The sequence below is a fragment of the Phalangium opilio genome, unplaced genomic scaffold (genome assembly GCF_054372755.1).
Source record: "Phalangium opilio isolate 3A_F unplaced genomic scaffold, DU_Popi_V2 ptg000209l_1, whole genome shotgun sequence".
Lineage (NCBI taxonomy): Eukaryota > Metazoa > Arthropoda > Arachnida > Opiliones > Phalangiidae > Phalangium > Phalangium opilio.
Genome location: NW_028324217.1, coordinates 13,320,744 through 13,348,177, shown reverse-complemented (window position 1 = coordinate 13,348,177; position 27,434 = coordinate 13,320,744). Strand labels below are relative to the sequence as shown.

Genomic DNA, 27,434 nt, shown 5'->3' with positions numbered 1-27,434 from the left:
AGATATGAAAAAAGCAAACATATTTTCTTTTTGTTATTGTTTTCAAAAGATGAAGGTTAATTTGTCTCACTTAATTTAAATTCGAATTATTAACTAGCACTCTCGGCAACGGCCATATCACGCTGAAAACACCGGTTCTCGTCCGATCACCGAAGTTAAGCAGCGTCGAGCGCAGTCAGTACTTGGGAACACTGCGTGCCGTTGGCTTTTTCCTTTTTGTTTCCACTTTTAAATTCCACCAGATATGAAAAAAGCAAACGTATCTTCTTTTTGTTATTGTTTTATAAAGATGAAGGTTAATTAAATTCCAATTATTAACTAGTGCTCTCGGCAACGGCCATATCACGCTGAATACACCGGTTTTTGTCCATTAACCGAAGTTAAGCAGCGTCGAGCGCAGTCAGTACTTGGGAGGGAGGCCACTTTGGAACACTGCTTGCAGTTGGCTTTTTCACTTTTTTTCAGTCTTTTAAATTCCAATAGATACGAAAAAAGCAAACATATTTTCTTTTTGTTATTGTTTTAAAAAGATGAAGGTTATTTTGTCTCACTTACTTTAAATTCGAACTATTAACTAGCACTCTCGGCAACGGCCATATCACGCTGAAAACACCGGTGCTCGTCCGATCACCGAAGTTAAGCAGCGTCGAGCGCAGTCAGTACTTGGGAGGGAGGCCACTTTGGAACACTGCTTGCAGTTGGCTTTTTCACTTTTTTTAGTCTTTTAAATTCCAATAGATATGAAAAAAGCAAACATATTTTCTTTTTGTTATTGTTTTCAAAAGATGAAGGTTAATTTGTCTCACTTAATTTAAATTCGAATTATTAACTAGCACTCTCGGCAACGGCCATATCACGCTGAAAACACCGGTTCTCGTCCGATCACCGAAGTTAAGCAGCGTCGAGCGCAGTCAGTACTTCGGAACACTGCGTGCCGTTGGCTTTTTCCTTTTTGTTTCCACTTTTAAATTCCACCAGATATGAAAAAAAGCAAACATATCTTCTTTTTGTTATTGTTTTATAAAGATGAAGGTTAATTAAATTCAAATTATTAACTAGTACTCTCGGCAACGGCCATATCACGCTGAAAACACCGGTTTTCGTCCGATCACCGAAGTTAAGCAGCGTCGAGCGCAGTCAGTACTTGGGAGGGAGGCCACTTAGGAACACTGCATGCCGTTAGCTTTTTCACTTTTTTTCTGTCTTTTAAATTCCAAGATATGAAAAAAGCAAACATATTTTCTTTTTGTTATTGTTTTAAAAAGATGAAGGTTAATTTGTCTCACTTACTTTAAATTCGAACTATTAACTAGCACTCTCGGCAACGGCCATATCACGCTGAAAACACCGGTGCTCGTCCGATCACCGAAGTTAAGCAGCGTCGAGCGCAGTCAGTACTTGGGAGGGAGGCCAATTAGGAACACTGCGTGCCGTTAGCTTTTACACTTTCTTTTGTCTTTTAAATTCCAATAGATATGAAAAAAGCAAACATATTTTCTATTTATTATTGTTTTAAAAAGATGATGGTTAATTTGTCTCACTTAATTTAAATTCGAAATATTAACTAGCACTCTCGGCAACGGCCATATCACGCTGAAAACACAGGTTCTCGTCCGATCACCGAAGTTAAGCAGCGTCGAGCGCAGTCAGTACTTGGGAACACTGCGTGCCGTTGGCTTTTTCCTTTTTGATTCCTCTTTGAAATTCCACCAGATATGAAAAAAGCAAACATATCTTCATTTTGTTATTGTTTTATAAAGATGAAGGTTAATTAAATTCAAATTATTAACTACCACTCTCGGCAACGGCCATATCACGCTGAATACAGCGGTTCTCGTCCGATCACCGAAGTTAAGCAGCGTTGAGCGCAGTCAGTACTTGGAAGGGAGAGCACTTAGGAACACTGCTTGCCGTTGGCTTTTCCACTTTTTTTGTCGTTTAAATTCCAATAGATATGAAAAAAGCAAACATATTTTCTTTTTGTTATTGTTTTAAAAAGATGAAGGTTAATTTGTCTCACTTAATTTAAATTCGAAATATTAACTAGCACTCTCGGCAACGGCCATATCACGCTGAAAACACAGGTTCTCGTCCGATCACCGAAGTTAAGCAGCGTCGAGCGCAGTCAGTACTTGGGAACACTGCGTGCCGTTGGCTTTTTCCTTTTTGATTCCTCTTTGAAATTCCACCAGATATGAAAAAAGCAAACATATCTTCATTTTGTTATTGTTTTATAAAGATGAAGGTTAATTAAATTCAAATTATTAAATAGCTTTCTCGGCAACGGCCATATCACGCTGAATACACCGGTTCTCGTCCGATCACCGAAGTTAGGCAGCGTTGAGCGCAGTCAGTACTTGGGAGGGAGAGCACTTAGGAACACTGCTTGCCGTTAGCTTTTTCACTTTTTTTTTGTCTTTTAAATTCCAATAGATATGAAAAAAGCAAACATATTTTCTTTTGGTTATTGTTTTAAAAATATGAAGGTTAATTTGTCTCACTTAATTTAAATTCGAATTATTGTCTAGCACTCTCGGCAACGGCCATATCACGCTGAAAACACCGGTTCTCGTCGATCACCGAAGTTAAGCAGCGTCGAGCGCAGTCGTTACTTGAGAGGGAGGCCACTTAGGAACACTGCTTGCCGTTGGCTTATTCACTTTTTTTTTGTCTTTTAAATTCCAATAGATATGAAAAAAGCAAACATATTTTCTTTTTGTTATTGTTTTAAAAAGATGAAGGTTAATTTGTCTCACTTAATTTAAATTCGAAATTTTAACTACCACTGTCGGCAACGGCCATATCACGCTGAATACACCGGTTCTCGTCCGATCACCGAAGTTAAGCAGCGTCGAGCGCAGTCGGTACTTGGGAGGGAGACCACTTAGGAACACTGCGTGCCGTTGGCTTTTTCATTTTTTTCCTCTTTTAAATTCCAATAGATATGAAAAAAGCAAACATATTTTCTTTTGGTTATTGTTTTAAAAATATGAAGGTTAATTTGTCTCACTTAATTTAAATTCGAATTATTATCTAGCACTCTCGGCAACGGCCATATCACGCTGAAAACACCGGTTCTCGTCCGATCACCGAAGTTAAGCAGCGTCGAGCGCAGTCATTACTTGGGAGGGAGGCCACTTGGGAACACTGCTTAACGTTGGCTTATTCACTTTTTTTTTGTCTTTTAAATTCCAATAGATATGAAAAAAGCAAACATATTTTCTTTTTGTTATTGTTTTAAAAAGATGAAGGTTAATTTGTCTCACTTAATTTAAATTCGAAATATTAACTAGCACTCTCGACAACGGCCATATCACGCTGAGAACACCGGTTCTCGTTCGATCGTCGAAGTTACCAGCGTCGAGCGCAGTCATTACTTGGGAGGGAGGCCACTTAGGAACACTGCTTGCCGTTGGCTTATTCACTTTTTTTTTGTCTTTTAAATTCCAATAGATATGAAAAAAGCAAACATATTTTCTTTTTGTTATTCTTTTAAAAAGATAAAGGTTAATTTGTCTCACTTAATTTAAATTCGAAATATTAACTAGCACTCTCGGCAACGGCCATATCACGCTGAAAACACAGGTACTCGTCCGATCACCGAAGTTAAGCAGCGTCGAGCGCAGTCAGTACTTGGGAACACTGCGTGCCGTTGGCTTTTTCCTTTTTGTTTCCGCTTTGAAATTCCACCAGATATGAAAAAAGCAAACATATCTTCATTTTGTTATTGTTTTATAAAGATGAAGGTTAATTAAATTCAAATTATTAACTAGCTTTCTCGGCAACGGCCATATCACGCTGAATACACCGGTTCTCGTCCGATCACCGAAGTTAAGCAGCGTTGAGCGCAGTCAGTACTTGGGAGGGAGAGCACTTAGGAACACTGCTTGCCGTTAGCTTTTTCACTTTTTTTTTGTCTTTTAAATTCCAATAGATATGAAAAAAGCAAACATATTTTCTTTTGGTTATTGTTTTAAAAATATGAAGGTTAATTTGTCTCACTTAATTTAAATTCGAATTATTATCTAGCACACTCGGCAACGGCCATATCACGCTGAAAACACCGGTTCTCGTCGATCACCGAAGTTAAGCAGCGTCTAGCGCAGTCATTACTTGGGAGGGAGGCCACTTAGGAACACTGCTTGCCGTTGGCTTATTCACTTTTTTTTTGTCTTTTAAATTCCAATAGATATGAAAAAAGCAAACATATTTTCTTTTTGTTATTGTTTTAAAAAGATGAAGGTTAATTTGTCTCACTTAATTTAAATTCGAAATATTAACTAGCACTCTCGGCAACGGCCATATCACGCTGAAAACACCGGTTCTCGTCCGATCACCGAAGTTAAGCAGCGTCGAGCGCAGTCAGTACTTGGGAACACTGCGTGCCGTGGGCTTTTTCCTTTTTTTTTCCTCTTTTAAATTCCACCAGATATTAAAAAAGCAAACATATCTTCTTTTTGTTATTGTTTTATAAAGATGAAGGTTAATTAAATTCAAATTATTAACTAGCACTCTCGGCAACGGCCATATCACGCTGAATACACCGGTTTTCGTCCGATAACCGAAGTTAAGCAGCGTCGAGCGCTATCAGTTCTTGGGAGGGAGTCCACTTAGGAACACAGCGTGCCGTTGGCTTTTTCACTTTTTTTTCTCATTTAAATTCCAACAGATATGAAAAAAGCAAACATATTTTCTATTTTGTTATTGTTTTAAAATGATTAAGGTTAATTTGTCTCACTTCATCCAAATTCGAATTATTAACTAGCACTCTCGGTACCGTCCATATCACGCTGAAAACACCGGTTATCGTCCGATCACCGAAGTTAAGCAGATTCGAGCGCAGTCAGTACTTGGGAGGGTGACCACTTAGGAACAGTGCGTGCCGTTGGCTTTTTGACTTTTTTTTGTCTTTTAAATTCCAATAGATATGAAAAAAGCAAACATATTTTATTTTTGTTATTGTTTTAAAAAGATGAAGGTTAATTTGTCTCACTTAATTTAAATTCGAATTATTAACTAGCAATCTCGGCAACGGCCATATCACGCTGAGAACACCGGTTCTCGTTCGATCGCCGAAGTTAGCAGCGTCGAGCGCAGTCAGTACTTTTTAACACTGCGTGTCGTTGGCTTTTTTCTTTTTACCTCTCCGAGTGACGTATGTCACGGAGAGGTTCTAATTTCGACGTGTCTGTGTGTGTGTCTGTCTGTCTGTCTGTCTGTCTGTTGTTATTGACTTACACCCCAGGGGACCGTGTTCGCAGTTTCCGAATTGAAGCAAATGTGTTCGCTATTTCCGGACCGTATTCACAGTTCCCGGAAATTTCAAAACTTGAATCTATCCACAAATCAACTGGCCACTATTACTTCATCTGACTAGTCAATTGTCTATTCTACATGAATACCAATCTGTACTTTTTGGCTTCAAACACCACCATTTTGTGGTCTTTGTCCATTCCACATAGACACCAGTCTGCACTTACTGGCTTCTATCACCATCATTTTCCGGTCTTTGTTTTTGTCCATCCCACATGGACACCAGTTTGTACACCTGGCATCTAACACCACCATCTTCTGGTCTTTTTTTTTGTCCATCCCACATGGACACCAGTCTGTACACCTGGCTTCTAACACCACCATCTTCTGGTCTTTGTTTTTGTCCATCCCACATGGAGACCAGTCTGTACACCTGGCTTCTAACACCACCATCTTCTGGTCTTTGTTTTTGTCCATCCCACATGGACACCAGTCTGTACACCTGGCTTCTACTCCTTAAGGTTAAGACATACGCGGCGATCGGCCAGGGTTACGAGAAACGTCCGGCCTCCCAATGGTGGGGCTTCCACCAAAGGTTCACGCAATTGCGCTGTTCTTATCCATAGCTGCGATTCGACACCCTTATATACTACCTATTTGATGAAGGCGAAGCAACCGGGGTATGCTTCATTTCAAACGCCAATATTAGTCAAGTCTCTCAAGAATGTTTAATTGTTCTTTTTCAAAACGATGTAACGTTCAATAAGGCGAATAACTAACGAAGAAAATATTAAATATTAATTATATTTATTTTAATATTTAAGATAATCTTGTTTCTCAATTCAAAATTAATACGGAAAGAGTTAAAAGCAGTCCATGTTTTTGTCTGTATGTGTCCGTCCGTTGTTACAGTAGTGCGCTGCGCTAGAAGTTCGTTTTGTTTTGATGTGTAAAGAAACCATAATATTCCCTTTATCCTTAATAAAAAGTGAATATGTGGAAATATTTTTCGTAATTATGATGCATTTCGTACTTTTGTAGCTTTAAAGCTCTATTTCATTTTGATATTCCAAAGATTTTTTTTAATATTATTATTTAAAATGGATGTTTATATATTACTTAAGCTATACAACATCTGTTTATAGCATAATCCTTTCTAAAATCACAGTAAATACAAGCACAATGCTACTATGTTGGTCAAATGACCTCTTATTTGTCAATAGGCCTAGTGAACCAAAAAGTAAACGTTTGGGTTTGGTTTTCGTTTCTGTATGCAGAGACATTAACGGTTCAGAGTGAGCCGAAAGTTAAATACACTTTTAAATAATTAGGCTTAAATTTTATTATCATGGTGGAAATCTGGGCCGCGTTCAGCTGAGCCCAGCGTTGCTGAACGCGGCCCAGGGATTTTGTTTTTGAATTTTGACGTTACGGTGCTTAGCGCTGAGCTAGCGCGGTCTTCAAAGAAAATAGTCGGCTTTTTGGGTAACGTGACGTAAAACGCGTAGTTCTCAGCTTGGCAAAAAACTATGGAGGAATTAATACAAATAGCTCTATGGGACTATAGCTATTTAATTGGCGTGAAACCAGTTGATCACGCGAGAATTTTAAGAGATATGTTAGTTTCTAATTTTAATTATAAAAGTTGTTATCTATCTCTATAAATATGTTATCCTACAATTTTTGTTAAGCCTTGGTACCTTGCACGCTTTATTAGGCTAGCGTCATTTATAAAACGCCGATGACCCGTTTTTCCCCCATCGGATGATTTTAATGTGTACAAGTATATCATTATTGGATGTAAAATGTCGTCTGATTTACAGTAAATTTGCTATGCTTTGTATACTGCTTTAATATTTCATAAATTTTAACTTAAGAAACATTTCCATATCTGGGTAAATAAGTTTGTAAGTAGTCGTCTTGACTCGGAGAGGTAATATTTTGGTTTTCCCAACTTGTTGTTTCCTCTTTTAAATTCCACCAGATATGAAAAAAGCAAATATATCTTCTCTTTGTTATTGTTTTATAAAGATGAAGGTTAATTAAATTCAAATTATTAACTGGCACTGTCGGCAACGGCCATATCACGCTGAATACACCGGTTCTCGTCCGATCACCGAAGTTAAGCAGCGTCGAGCGCAGTCAGTACTTGGGAGGGAGACCACTTAGGAACAATGCGTGCCGTTGGCTTTTTCACTTTTTTTTCCTCTTTTAAATTTTAATAGATATGAAAAAAGTAAACATGTTATCTTTTTGTTATTGTTTTAAAAAGATGAAGGTTAATTTGTCTCACTTAATTTAAATTTGAAATATTAAATTGCACTCTCGGCAACGGCCATATAACGTTGAAAACACCGGCACTCGTCCGATCACCGAAGTTAAGCAGCGTCGAGCGCTGTCAGTACTTGGAAACACTGCGTGACGTTGGCTTTTTCACTTTATTTCCTATTTTAATTCCACCAGATATGAAAAAAGCAAACATATCTTCTTTATATATATCACATTTTTCCTCTTTTAAATTCCAATAGATATGAAAAAAGCAAACATGTTTCTTTTTGTTATTGTTTTAAAAAGATGAAGGTTAATTTGTCTCACTTACTTTAAATTCGAATTATTAACTAGCACTCTCGGCAACGGCCATATCACGCTGAAAAAGCCGGTTCTCGTCCGATCACCGATGTTAAGCAGCGTCGAGCGCAGTCAGTACTTGGGAGGGTGACCACTTAGGAACAGTGCGTGCCGTTGGCTTTTTCACTTTTTTTCCTCTTTTAAATTTCATTAGATATGTAAAAAGCAAACATGTTATCTTTTTGTTATTGTTTTAAAAAAATGAAGGTTAATTTGTCTCACTTAATTTAAATTCGAAATATTAACTAGCACTCTCGGCAAAGGCCATATAATGTGAAAACACCGGTTCTCGTCCGATCACCGAAGTTAAGCAGCGTCGAGCGCAGTCAGTACTTGGGAGGGAGATCACTAAGGAACAGTTTGTGCCGTTGGCTTTTTCACTTTTTTCCTCTATTAAATTCCAATAGGTATGGATAACGCAAACATATTTAATTTTTGTTATGGTTTTAAAAAGATGATGGTTAATTTGTCTCACTTAATTTAAATTCGAATTAGTAACTAGCGCTCTCGGCAACGGCCATATCACGCTGAAAACACCGGTTCTCGTCCGATCACCGAAGTTAAGCTGTGTCGAGCGCAGTCAGTACTTTTGAACACTGCGTGCCGTTGTCATTTTCCTTTTTGTTTCCTCTTTTAAATTCCACCTGATATGAAAAAAGCAAACATATCTTCTTTTTGTTATTGTTTTATAAAGATGAAGGTTAATTAAATTCAAATTATTAACTAGCACTCTCGGCAACGGCCATATCACGCTGAATACACCGGTTCTCGTCCGATCACCGAAGTTAAGCAGCGTTGAGCGCAGCCAGTACGCGGGAGGGAGATTACTTATGAAGACTGCTTGCCGTTAGCTTTTTCCCTTTTTTTTGTCTTTTAAATTCCAATAGATATGAAAAAAGCAAACATATTTTCTTTTTGTTATTGTTTTAAAAAGATGAAGGTTAATTTTTCTCACTTATTTTAAATTCGAATTATTAACTAACACTCTCGGCAATGGCCATATCACGCTGAAAACGCCGGTTCTCGTCCGATCACCGATGTTAAGCAGCGTCGAGCGCAGTCAGTACTTGGCAGGGAGACCACTTAGGAACAGTGCGTGCCGTTGGCTTTTTCACTTTTTTTTCTCTTTTAAATTCCAATACATATGAAAAAAGCAAACATATTTTCTTTTTGTTATTGTTTTAAAAAGATGAAGGTTAATTTGTCTCACTTAATTTAAATTCGAATTATTAACTAACACTCTCGGCAACGGCCATATAACGCTGAAAACACCGGTTCTCGTCCGATCACCGAAGTTAAGCAGCCTCGAGCGCAGTCAGTACTTTTGAACACTGCGTGCCGTTGGCTTTTTCCTTTTTGTTTCCTCTTTTAAATTACACCAGATATGAAAAAAGCAAACATATCTTCTTTTTGTTATTTTTTTATAAAGATGAAGGTTAATTAAATTCAAATTATTAACTAGTACTCTCGGCAACGGCCATATCACGCTGAAAACACCTGTTCTCGTCCGATTACCGAAGTTAAGCAGCGTCGAGCGCAGTCAGTACTTTTTAACACTGCGTGCCGTTGGCTTTTTTCTTTTGTTTCCTCTTTTAAATTCCACCAGATATGAAAAAAGCATATATATCTTCTCTTTGTTATTGTTTTATAAAGATGAAGGATAATTAAATTCAAATTATTAACTAGCACTCTCGGCAACGGCCATATCACGCTGAATACACCGGTTCTCGTCCGATCACCGAAGTTAAGCAGCGATGTGCGCAGTCAGTACGCGGGAGGGAGACCACTTATGAAGACTGCCTGCCGTTAGCTTTTTCCCTTTTTTTGTCTTTTAAATTCCAATAGATATGAAAAAAGCAAACATATTTTCTTTTTGTTATTGTTTTAAAAAGATGAAGGTTAATTTTTCTCACTTACTATAAATTCGAATTATTAACTAACACTCTCGGCAACGGCCATATCACGCTGAAAACGCCGGTTCTCGTCCGATCACCGATGTTAAGCAGCGTCGAGCGCAGTCAGTACTTGGCAGGGAGACCACTTAGGAACAGTGCATGCCGTTGGCTTTTTCACTTTTTTTTCCTCTTTTAAATTCCAATACATATGAAAAAAGCAAACATGTTATCTTTTTGTTATTGTTTTAAAAAGATGAAGAATAATTTGTCTCACTTAATTTAAATTCGAATTATTAACTAGCACTCTCGGCAAAGGCCATATAACGTTGAAAACACCGGTTCTCGTCCGATCACCGAAGTTAAGCAGCGTCGAGCGCAGTCAGTACTTGGGAACACTTCGTGCCGTTGTCTTTTTCCTTTTTGTTTCCTCTTTTAAATTCCACCAGATATGAAAAAAGCAAACATATCTTCTTTTTGTTATTGTTTTATAAAGATGAAGGTTAATTAAATTCAAATTATTAACTAGCACTCTCGGCAACGGCCATATCACGCTGAATACACCGGTTCTCGTCCGATCACCGAAGTTAAGCAGCGATGAGCGCAGTCAGTACTCGGGAGGGAGACCACTTATGAAGACTGCTTGCCGTTAGCTTTTTCCCTTTTATTGTCTTTTAAATTCCAATAGATGTGAAAAAAGCAAACATATTTTCTTTTTGTTATTGTTTTAAAAAGATGAAGGTTAATTTTTCTCACTTACTTTAAATTCGAATTATTAACTTACACTCTCGGCAACGGTCATATCACGCTGAAAACGCCGGTTCTCGTCCGATCACCGATGTTAAGCAGCCTCGAGCGCAGTCAGTACTTTTGAACACTGCGTGCCGTTGGCTTTTTCCTTTTTGTTTCCTCTTTTAAATTACACCAGATATGAAAAAAGCAAACATATCTTCTTTTTGTTATTTTTTTATAAAGATGAAGGATAATTAAATTCAAATTATTCACTAGTACTCTCGGCAACGGCCATATCACGCTGAAAACACCTGTTCTCGTCCGATCACCGAAGTTAAGCAGCGTCGAGCGCAGTCAGTACTTTTGAACACTGCGTTCCGTTGGCTTTTTCCTTTTTGATTCCTCTTTTAAATTCCACCAGACATGAAAAAAGCAAACATATCTTCTTTTTGTTATTGTTTTATAAAGATGAAGGTTAATTAAATTCAAATTATTAACTAGCACTCTCGGCCACGGCCATATCATGCTGAATACACCGGTTCTCGTCCGATCACCGAAGTTAAGCAGCGTCGAGCGCAGTCAGTACTTGGGAGGGAGACCACTTAGGAACACTGCGTGCCGTTGGCTTTTTCACTTTTTTTCCTCTTTTAAATTCCAATAGATATGAGAAAAGCAAACATATTTTCTTTTTTTTATTGTTTTAAAAAGATGAAGGTTAATTTGTCTCACTTAATTTAAATTCGAATTATTAACTAGCGCTCTCGGCAACGGCCATATCACGCTGAAAACACCGGTTCTCGTCCGATCACCGAAGTTAAGCAGCCTCGAGCGCAGTCAGTACTTTTGAACACTGCGTGCCGTTGGCTTTTTCCTTTTTGTTTCCTCTTTTAAATTACACCAGATATGAAAAAAGCAAACATATCTTCTTTTTGTTATTTTTTTATAAAGGTGAAGGTTAATTAAATTCAAATTATTAACTAGTACTCTAGGCAACGGCCATATCACGCTGAAAACACCTGTTCTCGTCCGATCACCGAAGTTAAGCAGCGTAGAGCGCAGTCAGTACTTTTTAACACTGCGTGCCGTTGGCTTTTTTCTTTTGTTTCCTCTTTTAAATTCCACCAGATATGAAAAAAGCATATATATCTTCTCTTTGTTATTGTTTTATAAAGATGAAGGTTAATTAAATTCAAATTATTAACTAGCACTCTCGGCAACGGCCATATCACGCTGAATACACCGGTTCTCGTCCGATCACCGAAGTTAAGCAGCGTCGAGCGCAGTCAGTACTTGGGAGGGAGACCACTTAGGAACACTGCGTGCCGTTGGCTTTTTCACTTTTTTTCCTCTTTTAAATTCCAATAGATATGAGAAAAGCAAACATATTTTCTTTTTGTTATTGTTTTAAAAAGATGAAGGTTAATTTGTCTCACTTCATTTAAATTCGAATTATTATCTAGCACTCTTGGCAACGACCAAATCACGGTGAAAACACCAGTTCTCGTCCGATCACCGAAGTTAAGCAGCGTCGAGCGCAGTCAGTACTCGGGAGGGAGACCACTTAGGAACACTGCTTGCCGTTGGCTTTTTCACTTTTTTTTCCCTCTTTTAAATTCCAATAGATATGAAAAAAGCAAACATATTTTCTTTTTTTTATTGTTTTAAAAAGATGAAGGTTAATTTGTCTCACTTAATTTAAATTCAAATTATTAACTAGCGCTCTCGGCAACGGCCATATCACGCTGAAAACACCGGTTCTCGTCCGAGCAGCGAAGTTAAGCAGCGTCGAGCGCAGTCAGTACTTTTGAACACTGCGTGCCGTTGGCTTTTTCCTTTTTGCTTCCTCTTTTAAATTCCACCAGATAAGAAAAAAGCAAAGATATCTTCTCTTTTTTATTGTTTTATAGAGATGAAGGGTAATTAAATTCAAATTATTAACTAGCACTGTCGGCAACGGCCGAATCACGGTGAAAACACCAGTTCTCGTCCGATCACCGAAGTTAAGCAGCGTCGAGCGCAGTCAGTACTCGGGAGGGAGACCGCTTAGGAACAATGCGTGCCGTTGGTATTTTCACTTTTTCTTCCTCTTTTAAATTTTATTAGATATGAAAAAAGCAAACATGTTATCTTTTTGTTATTGTTTTAAAAAGATGAAGGTTAATTTGTCTCACTTAATTTAAATTCGAATTTCTAACTAGCACTCTCGGCAACGGCCATATAACGTTGAAAACACCGGCTCTCGTCCGATCACCGAAGTTAAGCAGCGTCGAGCGCAGTCAGTACTTGGGAACACTGCGTGCCGTTTGCTTTTTCACTTTTGTTTCCTCTTAAATTCCACCAGATATGAAAAAACAAACATATCTTCTTTTTGTTATTGTTTCATAAAGATGAAGGTTAATTAAATTCAAATTATTAACTAGCACTCTCGGCAACGGCCATATCACGCTGAATACATCGGTTATCGTCCGATCACCGAAGTTAAGCAGCGTCGCGCGCAGTCAGTACTTGGCAGGGAGACCACTTAGGAACAGTGCGTGCCGTTGGCTTTTTCACTTTTTTTCCTCGTTTAAATTCCAATAGATATGAAAAAAGCAAATATATTTTCTTTTTGTTATTGTTTTAAAAAGATGAAGGTTAATTTGTCTCACTTAATTTAAATTCGAATTATTAACTAGCGCTCTCGGCAACGGCCATATCACGCTGAAAACACCGGTTCTCGTCCGATCACCGAAGTTAAGCAGCCTCGAGCGCAGTCAGTACTTTTGAACACTGCGTGCCGTTGGCTTTTTCCTTTTTGTTTCCTCTTTTAAATTACACCAGATATGAAAAAAGCAAACATATCTTCTTTTTGTTATTTTTTTATAAAGATGAAGGTTAATTAAATTCAAATTATTAACTAGTACTCTAGGCAACGGCCATATCACGCTGAAAACACCTGTTCTCGTCCGATCACCGAAGTTAAGCAGCGTAGAGCGCAGTCAGTACTTTTTAACACTGCGTGCCGTTGGCTTTTTTCTTTTGTTTCCTCTTTTAAATTCCACCAGATATGAAAAAAGCATATTTATCTTTTCTTTGTTATTGTTTTATAAAGATGAAGGTTAATTAAATTCAAATTATTAACTAGCACTGTCGGCAACGGCCATATCACGCTGAATACACCGGTTCTCGTCCGATCACCGAAGTTAAGCAGCGTCGAGCGCAGTCAGTACTTGGGAGGGTGACCACTTAGGAACAACGCGTGCCGTTCGCTTTTTCACTTTTTTTCCTCTTTTAAATTTTAATAGATATGAAAAAAACAAACATGTTATCTTTTTGTTATTGTTTTAAAAAGATGAAGGTTAATTTGTCTCACTTAATTTAAATTCGAATTATTAACTAGCACTCTCGGCAAAGGCCATATAACGTTGAAAACACCGGTTCTCGTCCGATCACCGAAGTTAAGCAGCGTCGAGCGCAGTCAGTACTTGGGAACACTTCGTGCCGTTGTCTTTTTCCTTTTTGTTTCCTCTTTTAAATTCCACCAGATATGAAAAAAGCAAACATATCTTCTTTTTGTTATTGTTTTATAAAGATGAAGGTTAATTAAATTCAAATTATTAACTAGCACTCTCGGCAACGGCCATATCACGCTGAATACACCGGTTCTCGTCCGATCACCGAAGTTAAGCAGCGATGAGCGCAGTCAGTACGCGGGAGGGAGACCACTTATGAAGACTGCTTGCCGTTAGCTTTTTCCCTTTTTTTGTCTTTTAAATTCCAATAGATATGAAAAAAGCAAACATATTTTCTTTTTGTTATTGTTTTAAAAAGATGAAGGTTAATTTGTCTCACTTAAATTAAATTCGAATTATTAACTAGCGCTCTCGGCAACGGCCATATCACGCTGAAAACACCGGTTCTCGTCCGATCAGCGAAGTTAAGCAGCGTCGAGCGCAGTCAGTACTTTTGAACACTGCGTGCCGTTGGCTTTTTCCTTTTTGCTTCCTCTTTTAAATTCCGTCAGATAAGAAAAAAGCAAACATATCTTCTCTTTTTTATTGTTTTATAAGGATGAAGGGTAATTAAATTCAGATTATTAACTAGGACTGTCAGCAACGGCCAAATCACGGTGAAAACACCAGTTCTCGTCCGATCACCAAAGTTAAGCAGCGTCGAGCGCAGTCAGTACTCGGGAGGGAGACCACTTAGGAACAATGCGTGCCGTTGGTATTTTCACTTTTTCTTCCTCTTTTAAATTTTAATAGATATGAAAAAAGCAAACATATTATCTTTTTGTTATTGTTTTAAAAAGATGAAGGTTAATTTGTCTCACTTAATTTAAATTCGAATTACTAACTAGCACTCTCGGCAACGGCCATATAACGTTGAAAACACCGGCTCTCGTCCGATCACCGAAGTTAAGCAGCGTCGAGCGCAGTCAGTACTTGGGAACACTGCGTGCCGTTTGCTTTTTCACTTTTGTTTCCTCTTAAATTCCACCAGATATGAAAAAACAAACATATCTTCTTTTTGTTATTGTTTCATAAAGATGAAGGTTAATTAAATTCAAATTATTAACTAGCACTCTCGGCAACGGCCATATCACGCTGAATACACCGGTTTTCGTCCGATCACCGAAGTTAAGTAGCGTCGCGCGCAGTCAGTACTTGGGAGGGAGACCACTTAGCAACACTGCGTGCCGTTGGCTTTTTCACTTTTTTTTCCACTTTTAAATTTTAATAGATATGAAAAAAGCAAATATGTTTTCATTTTGTGAGTGTTTTAAAAAGATGAAGGTTAATTTGTCTCACTTAATTTAAATTTCAATTATTAACTAGCACTCTCGGCAACGGCCATATCACGCTGAAAACACCGGTTCTCGTCCGATCACCGAAGTTAAGCGGCGTCGAGCGCAGTCAATACTTGGGAAATCTGCGTGCCGTTGGCTTTTTCACTTTTGTTTCCTCTTAAATTCCACCAGATATGAAAAAAGCAACATATCTTCTTTTTGATATTGTTTTATAAAGATGAAGGTTAATTAAATTCAAATTATTAACTAGTACTCTCGGCAACGGCCATATCACGCTGAATACACCGGTTATCGTCCGATCACCGAACTTAAGCAGCGTCGAGCGCTGTCAGTACTTGGAAACACTGCGTGACGTTGTCTTTTTCACTTTTATTTCCTATTTAAATTCAACCTGATATGAAAAAATTAAACATAATTTCTTTTTGATATTGTTTTATAAAGATGAAAGTTAATTAAATTCAAATTATTAAATAGCACTCTCGGCAACGGCCATATCACGCTGAAAACACCGGTTCTCGTCCGATCACCGAAGTTAAGCAGCGTCGAGCGCAGTCAGTACTTGGGAACACTGAGTGCCGTTTGCTTTTTCACTTTTGTTTCCTCTTAAATTCCACGAGATATGAAAAAACAAACATATCTTCTTTTTGTTATTGTTATATAAAGATGAAGGTTAATTTAATTCAAATTATTAAATAGCACTCTCGGCAACGGCCATATCTCGCTGAAAACACCGGTTCTCGTCCGATCATCGAAGCTAAGCAGCGTCGAGCGCAGTCAGTACTTGGGCGGGAGACCATTTAGGAACACTGCGTGCCGTTGGCTTTTTCACTTTTTTTTTCCACTTTTAAATTTTAATAGATATGAAAAAAGCAAATATGTTTTCTTTTTGTTAGTGTTTTAAAAAGATGAAGGTTAATTTGTCTCACTTAATTTAAATTCGAATTATTAACTAGCACTCTCGGCAACGGCCATATCACGCTGAAAACACCGGTTCTCGTCCGATCACCGAAGTTAAGCAGCGTCGAGCGCAGTCAATACTTGGGAACACTGCGTGCCGTTGGCTTTTTCACTTTATTTTCCTCTTTAATTCCACCAGATATGAAAAAAGGAACATATCTTCTTTTTGATATTGTTTTATAAAGACGAAGTTTAATTAAATTCAAATTATTAAATAGCACTCTCGGCAACGGCCATATCTCGCTGAAAACACCGGTTCTCGTCCGATCATCGAAGTTAAGCAGCGTCGAGCGCAGTCAGTACTTGGGAGGGAGACCACTTAGGAACACTGCGTGCCGTTGGCTTTTTCACTTTTTTTTCCACTTTTAAATTTTAATAGATATGAAAAAAGCAAATATGTTTTCTTTTTGTTAGTGTTTTAAAAAGATGAAGGTTAATTTGTCTCACTTAATTTAAATTCGAATTATTAACTAGCACTCTCGGCAACGGCCATATCACGCTGAAAACACCGGTTCTCGTCCGATCACCGAAGTTAAGCAGCGTCGAGCGCAGTCAATACTTGGGAACACTGCGTGCCGTTGGCTTTTTCACTTTTGTTTCCTCTTAAATTCCACCAGATATGAAAAAAGCAACATATCTTCTTTTTGATATTGTTTTATAAAGATGAAGGTTAATTAAATTCAAATTATTAAATAGCACTCTCGGCAACGGCCATATCTCGCTGAAAACACCGGTTCTCGTCCGATCATCGAAGTTAAGCAGCGTCGAGCGCAGTCAGTACTTGGGAGGGAGACCACTTAGGAACACTGCGTGCCGTTGGCTTTTTCACTTTTTTTTCCACTTTTAAATTTTAATAGATATGAAAAAAGCAAATATGTTTTCTTTTTGTTAGTGTTTTAAAAAGATGAAGGTTAATTTGTCTCACTTAATTTAAATTCAAATTATTAACTAGCACTCTCGGCAACGGCCATATCACGCTGAAAACACCGGTTCTCGTCCGATCACCGAATTTAAGCAGCGTCGAGCGCAGTCAGTACTTGGAAACACTAAAAGACGTTTTCTTTTTCACTTTTATCTCCTATTTAAATTCCACCAGATATGAAAAAAAAAATATATCTTCTTTTTGATATTGTTTTATTAAGATGAAGGTTAATTAAATTCAAATTATTAAATAGCACTCTCGGCAACGGGCATATCACGCTGAAAACACCGGTTCTCGTCCGATCACCGAAGTTAAGCAGCGTCGAGCGCAGTCAGTACTTAGGAACACTGCGTGCCGTTGGCTTTTTCACTTTTCTTTCCTCTTTTAAATTCCAATATATATGAAAAAAGCAAACATATTTTCTTTTTGTCATTGTTTTATAAAGATGAAGGTTAATTAAATTCAAATTAATAAGTAGCACTCTCGGCAACGGCCATATCACGCTGAATACACCGGTTCTCGTCCGATCACCGAAGTTAAGCAGCTTCGATCGCAGTCAGTTCTTTAAAAGAGGAAAAAAAGTGAAAAAGCCAACGACACGCAGTGTTCCTAAGTGGTCTCCCTCCCAAGCACTGACTGCGCTCGACGCTGCTTAACTTCGGCGATCGGACGAGAACCGGTGTTTTCAGCGCGATATGGCCGTTGCCGAGAGCGCTAGTTACTAATTCGAATTTAAATAAAGTGAGACAAATTAACCTTCATCTTTTTAAAACAATAACAGAAAGAAAATATGTTTGCGTTTTCATATCTATTAGAATTTAAAAGAGGAAAAAAAGTGAAAAAGCCAACGGCACGCACTGTTCCTAAGTGGTCTCCCTCCCAAGTACTGACTGCGCTTGACGCTGCTTAACTTCGGTGATCGGACGAGAACCGGTGTTTTCAGCGTGATATGGCCGTTGCCGAGAGTGCTAGTTAATAATTCGAATTTAAATTAAGTGAGACAAATTAACCTTCATCTTTTTAAAACAATAACAAAAAGAAAACATGTCTGCTATTTTCATATCTATTGGAATTTAAAAGAGCGAAAAAAAGTGATATAGCCAACGGCACGCAGTGTTCCTAAGTGGTCTCCCTCCCAAGCACTGACTGCGCTCGACGCTGCTTAACTTCGGTGATCGGACGATAACCGGTGTGTTCAGCGTGATATGGCCGTTGCCGACAGTGCTAGTTAATAATTTGAATTTAATTAACCTTCATCTTTATAAAACAATAACAAAAAGAAGATATGTTTGCTTTTTTCATATCTGATGGAATTTAAAAGGGGAAACAAAAAGGAAAAAGCCAACGGCACGCAGTGTTCAAAAGTACTGACTGCGCTCGACACAGCTTAACTTCGGTGATCGGACGAGAACCGGTGTTTTCAGCGTGATATGGCCGTTGCCGAGAGCGCTAGTTACTAATTCGAATTTAAATTAAGTGAGACAAATTAACCATCATCTTTTTAAAACCATAACAAAAAGAAAATATGTTTGCGTTATACATACCTATTGGAATTTAATAGAGGAAAAAAAGTGAAAAAGCCAACGGCACGAACTGTTCCTTAGTGATCTCCCTCCCAAGTACTGACTGCGCTCGACGCTGCTTAACTTCGGTGATTGGACGTCAACCGGTGTTTTCAGCGTGATATGGCCGTTGCCGAGAGTGCTAGTTAATAATTCGAATTTAAATTAAGTGAGACAAATTAACCTTCATCTTTTTAAAACAATAACAAAATGAAAACATGTTTGCTTTTTTCATATCTTTTGGAATTTAAAAGAGGGGAAAAAAGTGATATAGCCAACGGCACGCAGTGTTCCTAAGTGGTCTCCCTCCCAAGCACTGACTGCGCTCGACGCTGCTTAACTTCGGTGATCGGACGATAACCGGTGTATTCAGCGTGATATAGCCGTTGCTGACAGTGCTAGTTAATAATTTGAATTTAATTAACCTTCATCTTTATAAAACAATAACAAAAAGAAGATATGTTTGCTTTTTTCATATCTGGTGGAATTTAAAAGAGGAAACAAAAAGGAAAAAGCAAACGGCACGCAGTGTTCAAAAGTACTGACTGCGCTCGACACAGCTTAACTTCGGTGATCGGACGAGAACCGGTGTTTTCAGCGTGATATGGCCGTTGCCGAGAGCGCTAGTTACTAATTCAAATTTAAATTAAGTGAGACAAATTAATCATCATCTTTTTAAAACCATAACAAAAAGAAAATATGTTTGCGTTATACATACCTATTGGAATTTAATAGAGGAAAAAAAGTGAAAAAGCCAACGGCACGAACTGTTCCTTAGTGATCTCCCTCCCAAGTACTGACTGCGCTCGACGCTGCTTAACTTCGGTGATCGGACGTGAACCGGTGTTTTCAGCGTGATATGGCCGTTGCCGAGAGTGCTAGTTAATAATTCGAATTTAAATTAAGTGAGACAAATTAACCTTCATCTTTTCAAAACAATAACAAAATGAAAACATGTTTGCTTTTTTCATATCTTTTGGAATTTAAAAGAGGGGAAAAAAGTGATATAGCCAACGGCACGCAGTGTTCCTAAGTGGTCTCCCTCCCAAGTACTGACTGCGCTTGACGCTGCTTAACTTCGGTGATCGGACGAGAACCGGTGTTTTCAGCGTGATATGGCCGTTGCCGAGAGTGCTAGTTAATAATTCGAATTTAAATTAAGTGAGACAAATTAACCTTCATCTTTTTAAAACAATAACAAAATGAAAACATGATTGCTTTTTTCATATCTTTTGGAATTTAAAAGAGGGGAAAAAAGTGATATAGCCAACGGCACGCAGTGTTCCTAAGTGGTCTCCCTCCCAAGCACTGACTGCGCTCGACGCTGCTTAACTTCGGTGATCGGACGATAACCGGTGTATTCAGCGTGATATAGCCGTTGCTGACAGTGCTAGTTAATAATTTGAATTTAATTAACCTTCATCTTTATAAAACAATAACAAAAAGAAGATATGTTTGCTTTTTTCATATCTGGTGGAATTTAAAAGAGGAAACAAAAAGGAAAAAGCAAACGGCACGCAGTGTTCAAAAGTACTGACTGCGCTCGACACAGCTTAACTTCGGTGATCGGACGAGAACCGGTGTTTTCAGCGTGATATGGCCGTTGCCGAGAGCGCTAGTTACTAATTCGAATTTAAATTAAGTGAGACAAATTAACCATCATCTTTTTAAAACAATAACAAAAAGAAAGTATGTTTGCGTTATACATACCTATTGGAATTTAATAGAGGAAAAAAAGTGAAAAAGCCAACGGCACGCACTGTTCCTAAGTGATCTCCCTCCCAAGTACTGACTGCGCTCGACGCTGCTTAACTTCGGCGATCGGACGAGAACCGCTGTATTCAGCGTGATATGGCCGTTGCCGACAGTACTAGTTAATAATTTGAATTTAATTAACCTTCATCTTTATAAAACAATAACAAAAAGAAGATATGTTTGCTTTTTTCATATCTGGTGGAATTTAAAAGAGGAAACAAAAAGGAAAAAGCAAACGGCACGCAGTGTTCAAAAGTACTGACTGCGCTCGACACAGCTTAACTTCGGTGATCGGACGAGAACCGGTGTTTTCAGCGTGATATGGCCGTTGCCGAGAGCGCTAGTTACTAATTCGAATTTAAATTAAGTGAGACAAATTAACCATCATCTTTTTAAAACAATAACAAAAAGAAAGTATGTTTGCGTTATACATACCTATTGGAATTTAATAGAGGAAAAAAAGTGAAAAAGCCAACGGCACGAACTGTTCCTTAGTGATCTCCCTCCCAAGTACTGACTGCGCTCGACGCTGCTTAACTTCGGTGATCGGACGTGAACCGGTGTTTTCAGCGTGATATGGCCGTTGCCGAGAGTGCTAGTTAATAATTCGAATTTAAATTAAGTGAGACAAATTAACCTTCATCTTTTCAAAACAATAACAAAATGAAAACATGTTTGCTTTTTTCATATCTTTTGGAATTTAAAAGAGGGGAAAAAAGTGATATAGCCAACGGCACGCAGTGTTCCTAAGTGGTCTCCCTCCCAAGTACTGACTGCGCTTGACGCTGCTTAACTTCGGTGATCGGACGAGAACCGGTGTTTTCAGCGTGATATGGCCGTTGCCGAGAGTGCTAGTTAATAATTCGAATTTAAATTAAGTGAGACAAATTAACCTTCATCTTTTTAAAACAATAACAAAATGAAAACATGATTGCTTTTTTCATATCTTTTGGAATTTAAAAGAGGGGAAAAAAGTGATATAGCCAACGGCACGCAGTGTTCCTAAGTGGTCTCCCTCCCAAGCACTGACTGCGCTCGACGCTGCTTAACTTCGGTGATCGGACGATAACCGGTGTATTCAGCGTGATATAGCCGTTGCTGACAGTGCTAGTTAATAATTTGAATTTAATTAACCTTCATCTTTATAAAACAATAACAAAAAGAAGATATGTTTGCTTTTTTCATATCTGGTGGAATTTAAAAGAGGAAACAAAAAGGAAAAAGCAAACGGCACGCAGTGTTCAAAAGTACTGACTGCGCTCGACACAGCTTAACTTCGGTGATCGGACGAGAACCGGTGTTTTCAGCGTGATATGGCCGTTGCCGAGAGCGCTAGTTACTAATTCGAATTTAAATTAAGTGAGACAAATTAACCATCATCTTTTTAAAACAATAACAAAAAGAAAGTATGTTTGCGTTATACATACCTATTGGAATTTAATAGAGGAAAAAAAGTGAAAAAGCCAACGGCACGCACTGTTCCTAAGTGGTCTCCCTCCCAAGTACTGACTGCGCTTGACGCTGCTTAACTTCGGTGATCGGACGAGAACCGGTGTTTTCAGCGTGATATGGCCGTTGCCGAGAGTGCTAGTTAATAATTCGAATTTAAATTAAGTGAGACAAATTAACCTTCATCTTTTTAAAACAATAACAAAAAGAAAACATGTCTGCTATTTTCATATCTATTGGAATTTAAAAGAGCGAAAAAAAGTGATATAGCCAACGGCACGCAGTGTTCCTAAGTGGTCTCCCTCCCAAGCACTGACTGCGCTCGACGCTGCTTAACTTCGGTGATCGGACGATAACCGGTGTATTCAGCGTGATATGGCCGTTGCCGACAGTGCTAGTTAATAATTTGAATTTAATTAACCTTCATCTTTATAAAACAATAACAAAAAGAAGATATGTTTGCTTTTTTCATATCTGATGGAATTTAAAAGGGGAAACAAAAAGGAAAAAGCCAACGGCACGCAGTGTTCAAAAGTACTGACTGCGCTCGACACAGCTTAACTTCGGTGATCGGACGAGAACCGGTGTTTTCAGCGTGATATGGCCGTTGCCGAGAGCGCTAGTTACTAATTCGAATTTAAATTAAGTGAGACAAATTAACCATCATCTTTTTAAAACCATAACAAAAAGAAAATATGTTTGCGTTATACATACCTATTGGAATTTAATAGAGGAAAAAAAGTGAAAAAGCCAACGGCACGAACTGTTCCTTAGTGATCTCCCTCCCAAGTACTGACTGCGCTCGACGCTGCTTAACTTCGGTGATTGGACGTGAACCGGTGTTTTCAGCGTGATATGGCCGTTGCCGAGAGTGCTAGTTAATAATTCGAATTTAAATTAAGTGAGACAAATTAACCTTCATCTTTTTAAAACAATAACAAAATGAAAACATGTTTGCTTTTTTCATATCTTTTGGAATTTAAAAGAGGGGAAAAAAGTGATATAGCCAACGGCACGCAGTGTTCCTAAGTGGTCTCCCTCCCAAGCACTGACTGCGCTCGACGCTGCTTAACTTCGGTGATCGGACGATAACCGGTGTATTCAGCGTGATATAGCCGTTGCTGACAGTGCTAGTTAATAATTTGAATTTAATTAACCTTCATCTTTATAAAACAATAACAAAAAGAAGATATGTTTGCTTTTTTCATATCTGGTGGAATTTAAAAGAGGAAACAAAAAGGAAAAAGCAAACGGCACGCAGTGTTCAAAAGTACTGACTGCGCTCGACACAGCTTAACTTCGGTGATCGGACGAGAACCGGTGTTTTCAGCGTGATATGGCCGTTGCCGAGAGCGCTAGTTACTAATTCAAATTTAAATTAAGTGAGACAAATTAATCATCATCTTTTTAAAACCATAACAAAAAGAAAATATGTTTGCGTTATACATACCTATTGGAATTTAATAGAGGAAAAAAAGTGAAAAAGCCAACGGCACGAACTGTTCCTTAGTGATCTCCCTCCCAAGTACTGACTGCGCTCGACGCTGCTTAACTTCGGTGATCGGACGTGAACCGGTGTTTTCAGCGTGATATGGCCGTTGCCGAGAGTGCTAGTTAATAATTCGAATTTAAATTAAGTGAGACAAATTAACCTTCATCTTTTCAAAACAATAACAAAATGAAAACATGTTTGCTTTTTTCATATCTTTTGGAATTTAAAAGAGGGGAAAAAAGTGATATAGCCAACGGCACGCAGTGTTCCTAAGTGGTCTCCCTCCCAAGTACTGACTGCGCTTGACGCTGCTTAACTTCGGTGATCGGACGAGAACCGGTGTTTTCAGCGTGATATGGCCGTTGCCGAGAGTGCTAGTTAATAATTCGAATTTAAATTAAGTGAGACAAATTAACCTTCATCTTTTTAAAACAATAACAAAATGAAAACATGATTGCTTTTTTCATATCTTTTGGAATTTAAAAGAGGGGAAAAAAGTGATATAGCCAACGGCACGCAGTGTTCCTAAGTGGTCTCCCTCCCAAGCACTGACTGCGCTCGACGCTGCTTAACTTCGGTGATCGGACGATAACCGGTGTATTCAGCGTGATATAGCCGTTGCTGACAGTGCTAGTTAATAATTTGAATTTAATTAACCTTCATCTTTATAAAACAATAACAAAAAGAAGATATGTTTGCTTTTTTCATATCTGGTGGAATTTAAAAGAGGAAACAAAAAGGAAAAAGCAAACGGCACGCAGTGTTCAAAAGTACTGACTGCGCTCGACACAGCTTAACTTCGGTGATCGGACGAGAACCGGTGTTTTCAGCGTGATATGGCCGTTGCCGAGAGCGCTAGTTACTAATTCGAATTTAAATTAAGTGAGACAAATTAACCATCATCTTTTTAAAACAATAACAAAAAGAAAGTATGTTTGCGTTATACATACCTATTGGAATTTAATAGAGGAAAAAAAGTGAAAAAGCCAACGGCACGCACTGTTCCTAAGTGATCTCCCTCCCAAGTACTGACTGCGCTCGACGCTGCTTAACTTCGGCGATCGGACGAGAACCGCTGTATTCAGCGTGATATGGCCGTTGCCGACAGTACTAGTTAATAATTTGAATTTAATTAACCTTCATCTTTATAAAACAATAACAAAAAGAAGATATGTTTGCTTTTTTCATATCTGGTGGAATTTAAAAGAGGAAACAAAAAGGAAAAAGCCAACGGCACGCAGTGTTCAAAAGTACTGACTGCGCTCGACGCTGCTTAACTTCGGTGATCGGACGAGAACCGGTGTTTTCAGCGCGATATGGCCGTTGCCGAGAGCGCTAGTTACTAATTCGAATTTAAATAAAGTGAGAAAATTTAACCTTCATCTTTTTAAAACAATAACAAAAAGAAAATATATATTTGCGTTTTTCATATCTTTTGGAATTTACAAGAGGAAAAAAAGTGAAAAAGCCAACGGCACGCACGGTTCCTAAGTGGTCTCCCTCCCAAGTACTGACTGCGCTCGACGCTGCTTAACTTCGGTGATCGGACGATAACCAGTGTATTCAGCGTGATATGGCCGTTGCTGACAGTGCTAGTTAATAATTTGAATTTAATTAACCTTCATCTTTATAAAACAATAACAAAAAGAAGATATGTTTGCTTTTTTCATATCTGGTGGAATTTAAAAGAGGAAACAAAAAGGAAAAAGCCAACGGCAAGCAGTGTTCAAAAGTACTGACTGCGCTCGACACAGCTTAACTTCGTTGATCGGACGAGAACAGGTGTTTTCAGCGTGATATGGCCGTTGCCGAGAGCGCTAGTTACTAATTCGAATTTAAATTAAGTGAGACAAATTAACCATCATCTTTTTAAAACAATAACAAAAAGAAAATATGTTTGCGTTATACATACCTATTGGAATTTAATAGAGGAAAAAAAGTGAAAAAGCCAACGGCACGCACTGTTCCTAAGTGATCTCCCTCCCAAGTACTGACTGCGCTCGACGCTGGTTAACTTCGGCGATCGGACGAGAACCGCTGTATTCAGCGTGATATGGCCGTTGCCGCCAGTGCTAGTTACTAATTTGAATTTAATTAACCTTCAGCTTTATAAAACAATAACAAAAAGAAGATATGTTTGCTTTTTTCATATCTGGTGGAATTTAAAAGAGGAAACAAAAAGGAAAAAGCCAACGGCACGCAGTGTTCAAAAGTACTGACTGCGCTCGACACAGCTTAACTTCGTTGATCGGACGAGAACAGGTGTTTTCAGCGTGATATGGCCGTTGCCGAGAGCGCTAGTTACTAATTCGAATTTAAATTAAGTGAGACAAATTAACCATCATCTTTTTAAAACAATAACAAAAAGAAAATATGTTTGCGTTATACATACCTATTGGAATTTAATAGAGGAAAAAAAGTGAAAAAGCCAACGGCACGCACTGTTCCTAAGTGATCTCCCTCCCAAGTACTGACTGCGCTCGACGCTGGTTAACTTCGGCGATCGGACGAGAACCGCTGTATTCAGCGTGATATGGCCGTTGCCGCCAGTGCTAGTTATTAATTTGAATTTAATTAACCTTCAGCTTTATAAAACAATAACAAAAGAAGATATGTTTGCTTTTTTCATATCTGGTGGAATTTAAAAGAGGAAACAAAAAGGAAAAAGCCAACGGCACGCAGTGTTCAAAAGTACTGACTGCGCTCGACACAGCTTAACTTCGGTGATCGGACGAGAACCGGTGTTTTCAGCGTGATATGGCCGTTGCCGAGAGCGCTAGTTACTAATTCGAATTTAAATTAAGTGAGACAAATTAACCTTCATCTTTTTAAAACAATAACAAAATGAAAATATGTTTGCTTTTTTCATATCTATTGGAATTTAAAAGAGGGGAAAAAAGTGATATTGCCAACGGCACGCAGTGTTCCTAAGTGGACTCCCTCCCAAGCACTGACTGCTCTCGACGCTGCTTAACTTCGGTGATCGGACGATAACCGGTGTATTCAGCGTGATATGGCCGTTGCTGACAGTGCTAGTTAATAATTTGAATTTAATTAACCTTCATCTTTATAAAACAATAACAAAAAGAAGATATGTTTGATTTTTTCATATCTGGTGGAATTTAAAAGAGGAAACAAAAAGGAAAAAGCAAACGGCACGCAGTGTTCAAAAGTACTGACTGCGCTCGACACAGCTTAACTTCGGTGATCGGACGAGAACCGGTGTTTTCAGCGTGATATGGCCGTTGCCGAAAGTGCTAGTTAATAGTTCGAATTTAAATTAAGTGAGAATAATTAACCTTCATCTTTTTAAAACAATAACAAAAAGAAAATATGTTTGCTTTTTTCATATCTATTGGATTTTAAAAGAGGAAAGAAAAGTGAAAAACCAACGGCACGCTGTGTTCCTAAGTGGTCTCCCTCCCAAGTACTGACTGCGCTCGACGCTGCTTAACTTCGGTGATCGGACGAGAACCGGTGTTTTCAGCGCGATATGGCCGTTGCCGAGAGCGCTAGTTACTAATTCGAATTTAAATAAAGTGAGAAAAATTAACCTTCATCTTTTTAAAACAATAACAAAAAGAAAATATATATTTGCGTTTTTCATATCTTTTGGAATTTACAAGAGGAAAAAAAGTGAAAAAGCCAACGGCACGCACGGTTCCTAAGTGGTCTCCCTCCCAAGTACTGACTGCGCTCGACGCTTCTTAACTTCGGTGATCGGACGATAACCGGTGTATTCAGCGTGATATGGCCGTTGCTGACAGTGCTAGTTAATAATTTGAATTTAATTAACCTTCATCTTTATAAAACAATAACAAAAAGAAGATATGTTTGCTTTTTTCATATCTGGTGGAATTTAAAAGAGGAAACAAAAAGGAAAAAGCCAACGGCAAGCAGTGTTCAAAAGTACTGACTGCGCTCGACACAGCTTAACTTCGTTGATCGGACGAGAACAGGTGTTTTCAGCGTGATATGGCCGTTGCCGAGAGCGCTAGTTACT

At 38.4% G+C, this 27,434-nt stretch overlaps 8 non-coding genes and 70 pseudogenes across 8 annotated transcripts; 48 read left to right on the top strand and 30 right to left on the bottom strand.

The window, feature by feature from the left end:
- The first annotated feature begins 104 nt into the window (after positions 1 to 104).
- Positions 105 to 207, top strand: LOC149620646 (5S ribosomal RNA; annotated as a pseudogene).
- A 378-nt stretch (positions 208 to 585) lies between these two features.
- LOC149620645 (5S ribosomal RNA) lies at positions 586 to 704 on the top strand (annotated as a pseudogene).
- A 136-nt stretch (positions 705 to 840) lies between these two features.
- On the top strand, positions 841 to 943 carry LOC149620644 (5S ribosomal RNA; annotated as a pseudogene).
- A 123-nt stretch (positions 944 to 1,066) lies between these two features.
- Positions 1,067 to 1,185, top strand: LOC149620643 (5S ribosomal RNA; annotated as a pseudogene).
- Positions 1,186 to 1,320: 135 nt separating this feature from the next.
- Positions 1,321 to 1,439, top strand: LOC149620642 (5S ribosomal RNA; annotated as a pseudogene).
- A 136-nt stretch (positions 1,440 to 1,575) lies between these two features.
- LOC149620641 (5S ribosomal RNA) lies at positions 1,576 to 1,678 on the top strand (annotated as a pseudogene).
- A 122-nt stretch (positions 1,679 to 1,800) lies between these two features.
- Positions 1,801 to 1,919, top strand: LOC149620640 (5S ribosomal RNA; annotated as a pseudogene).
- A 135-nt stretch (positions 1,920 to 2,054) lies between these two features.
- On the top strand, positions 2,055 to 2,157 carry LOC149620639 (5S ribosomal RNA; annotated as a pseudogene).
- A 122-nt stretch (positions 2,158 to 2,279) lies between these two features.
- On the top strand, positions 2,280 to 2,398 carry LOC149620638 (5S ribosomal RNA; annotated as a pseudogene).
- Positions 2,399 to 2,535: 137 nt separating this feature from the next.
- Positions 2,536 to 2,653, top strand: LOC149620637 (5S ribosomal RNA; annotated as a pseudogene).
- A 137-nt stretch (positions 2,654 to 2,790) lies between these two features.
- On the top strand, positions 2,791 to 2,909 carry LOC149620636 (5S ribosomal RNA). Its single transcript, XR_016375584.1, has one exon. It is a non-coding gene; the product is annotated as a 5S ribosomal RNA (ribosomal RNA).
- Positions 2,910 to 3,044: 135 nt separating this feature from the next.
- On the top strand, positions 3,045 to 3,163 carry LOC149620635 (5S ribosomal RNA; annotated as a pseudogene).
- A 392-nt stretch (positions 3,164 to 3,555) lies between these two features.
- Positions 3,556 to 3,658, top strand: LOC149620634 (5S ribosomal RNA; annotated as a pseudogene).
- Positions 3,659 to 3,780: 122 nt separating this feature from the next.
- Positions 3,781 to 3,899, top strand: LOC149620633 (5S ribosomal RNA; annotated as a pseudogene).
- A 137-nt stretch (positions 3,900 to 4,036) lies between these two features.
- On the top strand, positions 4,037 to 4,154 carry LOC149620632 (5S ribosomal RNA; annotated as a pseudogene).
- A 137-nt stretch (positions 4,155 to 4,291) lies between these two features.
- Positions 4,292 to 4,394, top strand: LOC149620631 (5S ribosomal RNA; annotated as a pseudogene).
- A 122-nt stretch (positions 4,395 to 4,516) lies between these two features.
- Positions 4,517 to 4,635, top strand: LOC149620630 (5S ribosomal RNA; annotated as a pseudogene).
- A 2,689-nt stretch (positions 4,636 to 7,324) lies between these two features.
- On the top strand, positions 7,325 to 7,443 carry LOC149620629 (5S ribosomal RNA). The gene has a single exon (XR_016375586.1). It is a non-coding gene; the product is annotated as a 5S ribosomal RNA (ribosomal RNA).
- Positions 7,444 to 7,882: 439 nt separating this feature from the next.
- On the top strand, positions 7,883 to 8,001 carry LOC149620628 (5S ribosomal RNA; annotated as a pseudogene).
- Positions 8,002 to 8,390: 389 nt separating this feature from the next.
- On the top strand, positions 8,391 to 8,493 carry LOC149620627 (5S ribosomal RNA; annotated as a pseudogene).
- Positions 8,494 to 8,615: 122 nt separating this feature from the next.
- Positions 8,616 to 8,734, top strand: LOC149620626 (5S ribosomal RNA; annotated as a pseudogene).
- Positions 8,735 to 8,870: 136 nt separating this feature from the next.
- On the top strand, positions 8,871 to 8,989 carry LOC149620625 (5S ribosomal RNA; annotated as a pseudogene).
- A 585-nt stretch (positions 8,990 to 9,574) lies between these two features.
- On the top strand, positions 9,575 to 9,693 carry LOC149620624 (5S ribosomal RNA; annotated as a pseudogene).
- Positions 9,694 to 9,828: 135 nt separating this feature from the next.
- Positions 9,829 to 9,947, top strand: LOC149620623 (5S ribosomal RNA; annotated as a pseudogene).
- A 362-nt stretch (positions 9,948 to 10,309) lies between these two features.
- LOC149620622 (5S ribosomal RNA) lies at positions 10,310 to 10,428 on the top strand (annotated as a pseudogene).
- A 585-nt stretch (positions 10,429 to 11,013) lies between these two features.
- Positions 11,014 to 11,132, top strand: LOC149620621 (5S ribosomal RNA; annotated as a pseudogene).
- A 136-nt stretch (positions 11,133 to 11,268) lies between these two features.
- LOC149620620 (5S ribosomal RNA) lies at positions 11,269 to 11,371 on the top strand (annotated as a pseudogene).
- A 122-nt stretch (positions 11,372 to 11,493) lies between these two features.
- Positions 11,494 to 11,596, top strand: LOC149620619 (5S ribosomal RNA; annotated as a pseudogene).
- Positions 11,597 to 11,717: 121 nt separating this feature from the next.
- On the top strand, positions 11,718 to 11,836 carry LOC149620618 (5S ribosomal RNA). Its single transcript, XR_016375689.1, has one exon. It is a non-coding gene; the product is annotated as a 5S ribosomal RNA (ribosomal RNA).
- A 136-nt stretch (positions 11,837 to 11,972) lies between these two features.
- On the top strand, positions 11,973 to 12,091 carry LOC149620617 (5S ribosomal RNA; annotated as a pseudogene).
- A 138-nt stretch (positions 12,092 to 12,229) lies between these two features.
- Positions 12,230 to 12,332, top strand: LOC149620616 (5S ribosomal RNA; annotated as a pseudogene).
- Positions 12,333 to 12,454: 122 nt separating this feature from the next.
- Positions 12,455 to 12,573, top strand: LOC149620615 (5S ribosomal RNA; annotated as a pseudogene).
- A 359-nt stretch (positions 12,574 to 12,932) lies between these two features.
- On the top strand, positions 12,933 to 13,051 carry LOC149620614 (5S ribosomal RNA; annotated as a pseudogene).
- Positions 13,052 to 13,187: 136 nt separating this feature from the next.
- Positions 13,188 to 13,290, top strand: LOC149620613 (5S ribosomal RNA; annotated as a pseudogene).
- A 122-nt stretch (positions 13,291 to 13,412) lies between these two features.
- LOC149620612 (5S ribosomal RNA) lies at positions 13,413 to 13,515 on the top strand (annotated as a pseudogene).
- A 121-nt stretch (positions 13,516 to 13,636) lies between these two features.
- LOC149620611 (5S ribosomal RNA) lies at positions 13,637 to 13,755 on the top strand (annotated as a pseudogene).
- A 361-nt stretch (positions 13,756 to 14,116) lies between these two features.
- LOC149620610 (5S ribosomal RNA) lies at positions 14,117 to 14,235 on the top strand (annotated as a pseudogene).
- A 135-nt stretch (positions 14,236 to 14,370) lies between these two features.
- On the top strand, positions 14,371 to 14,473 carry LOC149620609 (5S ribosomal RNA; annotated as a pseudogene).
- Positions 14,474 to 14,595: 122 nt separating this feature from the next.
- LOC149620608 (5S ribosomal RNA) lies at positions 14,596 to 14,714 on the top strand (annotated as a pseudogene).
- Positions 14,715 to 15,073: 359 nt separating this feature from the next.
- LOC149620607 (5S ribosomal RNA) lies at positions 15,074 to 15,192 on the top strand (annotated as a pseudogene).
- Positions 15,193 to 15,329: 137 nt separating this feature from the next.
- Positions 15,330 to 15,432, top strand: LOC149620606 (5S ribosomal RNA; annotated as a pseudogene).
- Positions 15,433 to 15,775: 343 nt separating this feature from the next.
- Positions 15,776 to 15,878, top strand: LOC149620605 (5S ribosomal RNA; annotated as a pseudogene).
- Positions 15,879 to 15,997: 119 nt separating this feature from the next.
- On the top strand, positions 15,998 to 16,116 carry LOC149620604 (5S ribosomal RNA; annotated as a pseudogene).
- Positions 16,117 to 16,254: 138 nt separating this feature from the next.
- Positions 16,255 to 16,357, top strand: LOC149620603 (5S ribosomal RNA; annotated as a pseudogene).
- A 119-nt stretch (positions 16,358 to 16,476) lies between these two features.
- LOC149620602 (5S ribosomal RNA) lies at positions 16,477 to 16,595 on the top strand. Its single transcript, XR_016375593.1, has one exon. It is a non-coding gene; the product is annotated as a 5S ribosomal RNA (ribosomal RNA).
- Positions 16,596 to 16,732: 137 nt separating this feature from the next.
- On the top strand, positions 16,733 to 16,835 carry LOC149620601 (5S ribosomal RNA; annotated as a pseudogene).
- Positions 16,836 to 16,954: 119 nt separating this feature from the next.
- LOC149620600 (5S ribosomal RNA) lies at positions 16,955 to 17,073 on the top strand. Its single transcript, XR_016375592.1, has one exon. It is a non-coding gene; the product is annotated as a 5S ribosomal RNA (ribosomal RNA).
- Positions 17,074 to 17,433: 360 nt separating this feature from the next.
- Positions 17,434 to 17,536, top strand: LOC149620599 (5S ribosomal RNA; annotated as a pseudogene).
- A 225-nt stretch (positions 17,537 to 17,761) lies between these two features.
- On the bottom strand, positions 17,762 to 17,880 carry LOC149620598 (5S ribosomal RNA; annotated as a pseudogene).
- Positions 17,881 to 18,015: 135 nt separating this feature from the next.
- LOC149620597 (5S ribosomal RNA) lies at positions 18,016 to 18,134 on the bottom strand (annotated as a pseudogene).
- Positions 18,135 to 18,271: 137 nt separating this feature from the next.
- Positions 18,272 to 18,390, bottom strand: LOC149620596 (5S ribosomal RNA; annotated as a pseudogene).
- A 122-nt stretch (positions 18,391 to 18,512) lies between these two features.
- Positions 18,513 to 18,615, bottom strand: LOC149620595 (5S ribosomal RNA; annotated as a pseudogene).
- A 136-nt stretch (positions 18,616 to 18,751) lies between these two features.
- On the bottom strand, positions 18,752 to 18,870 carry LOC149620594 (5S ribosomal RNA; annotated as a pseudogene).
- Positions 18,871 to 19,007: 137 nt separating this feature from the next.
- LOC149620593 (5S ribosomal RNA) lies at positions 19,008 to 19,126 on the bottom strand (annotated as a pseudogene).
- Positions 19,127 to 19,487: 361 nt separating this feature from the next.
- LOC149620592 (5S ribosomal RNA) lies at positions 19,488 to 19,606 on the bottom strand (annotated as a pseudogene).
- Positions 19,607 to 19,743: 137 nt separating this feature from the next.
- LOC149620591 (5S ribosomal RNA) lies at positions 19,744 to 19,862 on the bottom strand. The gene has a single exon (XR_016375591.1). It is a non-coding gene; the product is annotated as a 5S ribosomal RNA (ribosomal RNA).
- A 137-nt stretch (positions 19,863 to 19,999) lies between these two features.
- On the bottom strand, positions 20,000 to 20,118 carry LOC149620590 (5S ribosomal RNA; annotated as a pseudogene).
- Positions 20,119 to 20,479: 361 nt separating this feature from the next.
- On the bottom strand, positions 20,480 to 20,598 carry LOC149620589 (5S ribosomal RNA; annotated as a pseudogene).
- A 361-nt stretch (positions 20,599 to 20,959) lies between these two features.
- On the bottom strand, positions 20,960 to 21,078 carry LOC149620588 (5S ribosomal RNA; annotated as a pseudogene).
- A 137-nt stretch (positions 21,079 to 21,215) lies between these two features.
- LOC149620587 (5S ribosomal RNA) lies at positions 21,216 to 21,334 on the bottom strand. The gene has a single exon (XR_016375590.1). It is a non-coding gene; the product is annotated as a 5S ribosomal RNA (ribosomal RNA).
- Positions 21,335 to 21,471: 137 nt separating this feature from the next.
- Positions 21,472 to 21,590, bottom strand: LOC149620586 (5S ribosomal RNA; annotated as a pseudogene).
- A 361-nt stretch (positions 21,591 to 21,951) lies between these two features.
- LOC149620585 (5S ribosomal RNA) lies at positions 21,952 to 22,070 on the bottom strand (annotated as a pseudogene).
- Positions 22,071 to 22,207: 137 nt separating this feature from the next.
- On the bottom strand, positions 22,208 to 22,326 carry LOC149620584 (5S ribosomal RNA; annotated as a pseudogene).
- A 122-nt stretch (positions 22,327 to 22,448) lies between these two features.
- On the bottom strand, positions 22,449 to 22,551 carry LOC149620583 (5S ribosomal RNA; annotated as a pseudogene).
- A 136-nt stretch (positions 22,552 to 22,687) lies between these two features.
- On the bottom strand, positions 22,688 to 22,806 carry LOC149620582 (5S ribosomal RNA; annotated as a pseudogene).
- Positions 22,807 to 22,943: 137 nt separating this feature from the next.
- Positions 22,944 to 23,062, bottom strand: LOC149620581 (5S ribosomal RNA; annotated as a pseudogene).
- A 361-nt stretch (positions 23,063 to 23,423) lies between these two features.
- LOC149620580 (5S ribosomal RNA) lies at positions 23,424 to 23,542 on the bottom strand (annotated as a pseudogene).
- Positions 23,543 to 23,679: 137 nt separating this feature from the next.
- LOC149620579 (5S ribosomal RNA) lies at positions 23,680 to 23,798 on the bottom strand. The gene has a single exon (XR_016375589.1). It is a non-coding gene; the product is annotated as a 5S ribosomal RNA (ribosomal RNA).
- Positions 23,799 to 23,935: 137 nt separating this feature from the next.
- Positions 23,936 to 24,054, bottom strand: LOC149620578 (5S ribosomal RNA; annotated as a pseudogene).
- A 361-nt stretch (positions 24,055 to 24,415) lies between these two features.
- On the bottom strand, positions 24,416 to 24,534 carry LOC149620577 (5S ribosomal RNA; annotated as a pseudogene).
- A 122-nt stretch (positions 24,535 to 24,656) lies between these two features.
- Positions 24,657 to 24,759, bottom strand: LOC149620576 (5S ribosomal RNA; annotated as a pseudogene).
- A 138-nt stretch (positions 24,760 to 24,897) lies between these two features.
- LOC149620575 (5S ribosomal RNA) lies at positions 24,898 to 25,016 on the bottom strand (annotated as a pseudogene).
- A 361-nt stretch (positions 25,017 to 25,377) lies between these two features.
- LOC149620574 (5S ribosomal RNA) lies at positions 25,378 to 25,496 on the bottom strand (annotated as a pseudogene).
- A 361-nt stretch (positions 25,497 to 25,857) lies between these two features.
- LOC149620573 (5S ribosomal RNA) lies at positions 25,858 to 25,976 on the bottom strand (annotated as a pseudogene).
- Positions 25,977 to 26,097: 121 nt separating this feature from the next.
- LOC149620572 (5S ribosomal RNA) lies at positions 26,098 to 26,200 on the bottom strand (annotated as a pseudogene).
- Positions 26,201 to 26,337: 137 nt separating this feature from the next.
- Positions 26,338 to 26,456, bottom strand: LOC149620571 (5S ribosomal RNA; annotated as a pseudogene).
- A 361-nt stretch (positions 26,457 to 26,817) lies between these two features.
- LOC149620570 (5S ribosomal RNA) lies at positions 26,818 to 26,936 on the bottom strand (annotated as a pseudogene).
- A 138-nt stretch (positions 26,937 to 27,074) lies between these two features.
- LOC149620569 (5S ribosomal RNA) lies at positions 27,075 to 27,193 on the bottom strand (annotated as a pseudogene).
- Positions 27,194 to 27,434: the final 241 nt, after the last annotated feature.